Source organism: Dasypus novemcinctus, chromosome 17 (genome assembly GCF_030445035.2).
Source record: "Dasypus novemcinctus isolate mDasNov1 chromosome 17, mDasNov1.1.hap2, whole genome shotgun sequence".
In the NCBI taxonomy this organism is placed as follows: Eukaryota; Metazoa; Chordata; class Mammalia; order Cingulata; family Dasypodidae; genus Dasypus; species Dasypus novemcinctus.
Genome location: NC_080689.1, coordinates 25,535,212 through 25,537,453, shown reverse-complemented (window position 1 = coordinate 25,537,453; position 2,242 = coordinate 25,535,212).

Sequence of the window (2,242 nt, the reverse complement as noted above, 5' to 3'; positions counted from 1 at the left end):
CACCAGAAGAACCAATGGGATGTATGAATGCTGGTCATTGGACAGCCTGAAATACTCTTCAAGAGAAAAAGCTAAATAGTGTCTATTTCAAAGTCAGCTGTTCCCTCTAACTCTAGCTAAAATGCCTATTGCTAGGGGGAGGGCAAACCAAACATCCCTTAAAGAAACATTGTCTGTTTTCATCTCCTTTAACTTAACTAAGAAGGGTAATGCCTCTTTCCGTTCAATTGAAAGAATACTCTTTCCCATCAACTTTGGAAAAATGCAGCCTTTGCAGGCCCCTGGCCTTTTCTACTTCTATGGTCCAGTGTCCTCTTAGTGGGACCATATTCTCAGGATTCGAATCAAGTTTATTTCTTCCAGAATCAACATCTTGTTAGCCATATAGGGATTTCATCCAACTTCACACAAGATGCCAAATCCATCTTCCTCTGAGATAGAATAGCATGAGGGTTTCATACTCTGTCAGGTAGGGCCTACTGCCCCTAACCACTAGGAAGTAGCTACAGAAAAAAGATCTCCCTTCAACACCCCTTTAAGAATAAACTTGTAAGCCTGTGCACCTGAAATAAGAACAAGGTCTAGAGCTGCAGGGTGCCTAAGAGTTACCTCCTGAGAGCCTCTGTGTTGCTCAAATGTGGCCAGTCTCGAAGCCAAACTCAGCATGTAAATGTGATGCCTTCCCCCCAGCGTGGGCCATGACTCCCGGGGATGAGCCTCCCTGGTGCTGAGGGATTACTACCAAGTACCAGCTGATGATGTAAGTAGAAAATGACCTTGAACAAAAGGATCAACTCAGACCAGCAGAATATCTCAGTCTACATATAATACCAGGAGTTAAAAGTGCTTTTTGACCTGAATAAAAGGGGGAAATGGAAAGGACAAATGAGTTTATATGGCTATGAGTCTCCAAAAAGAGCCAGGAGATTATCAGAGGGGTTGCCCTTGTGCACACCTGAGCAGAGTCCCAGAGACAGATAAAATAGATACAACCCCAGGTATTGGTTCTTCTGAGGGCTACAGAGACCCACAGGTTCTATGGTCATGGCAGATGGAGTTCAGTGCCATGTCAGTTGGCCCTACTTTGGAGTTTGTGTTTCTGTGTGATGGAGCTGGACTCAGATGTGATCTTTGTCCACAAGCCTCTCCTGTAACTTTTACCGGATCTGTAGTTGGTGCTGGGGTTTAGTGTATACCCAGGGGACCTGAATCTCCGGACTGACCATGTAATAGCCAGGCCCTGAGCCTCAACAGACTTGCAACTCCTATACTCTGGTTTATTGGACTTACCCCACTCAGCTAACATGGAGGTGAAGAAGGTCAACCACCACACCAGAGAGCCAAGAGTGCCTACAACTGAAAGCAGGATAATTGCATCCAGCATCAATGTGTAATCTAAGGCCCCTCTTGATATAGATGTGGAGTGGACACAACCATTCTAAGGTCCACAGGATGGAGGAATAGAATATGGATTAGAGTGGACTTACTAATATTCTAATCATGAACTATTGTGATTAGTAATCGAAGAAAATGTGGCATTGGTGTGGAGAAAGTGGCCATGGTGGCTGCTGGGGGTAGGGAGTGGGAGGAAGAGATGTGATGTGGGGGCATTTTCGGGGGTTGGAGCTGTCCTGGGTGGTGCTGCAGGGACAGTTACCAGACATTGTATGTCCTCCCATAGCCCACTGGGTGGATTGTGGGAGAGTGTGGGCTATGGTATGGACCATTGACCATGAGGTGCAGCGGTGCTCAGAGATGTATTCACCAAGTGCAATGAATGTCTCATGATGATGGAGGAGGTTGTTGTTACGGGGGGAGGAGTAGGGAAGAGGGTTGGGAGGTTTATGGGGACCTCATTTTTTTTAATGTAACATTAAAAAATAAAAATAAAATAAAAAATAAATTTAAAAAAAGCATTTGGGACAGATCTAAAAAAAAAAAAAAAAAAAAAGAATAAAGGTATAAACTCTCTGAGGGGGGAATGAAGCCAGCTAGTAAGGTAGGGAATCAATAGATGGATCTGGAACCTGGCAGAGAAGCCACATGGACATCAATAACCCCAAGATGGCTCCTGGAAGACCCCACCCCACAAGATCCTGCCATCCAGAACAAAGACTCCTCTGGAAGCCAGGAGAAGCTCTGGATATTCCCCAAGGACTTTATCATTGGGCCTTCATGGGGATTTGATGGGTGGGATAATCAATCAAAACAGCAAACAGCTGGAACTCCTACCCTGCCATTA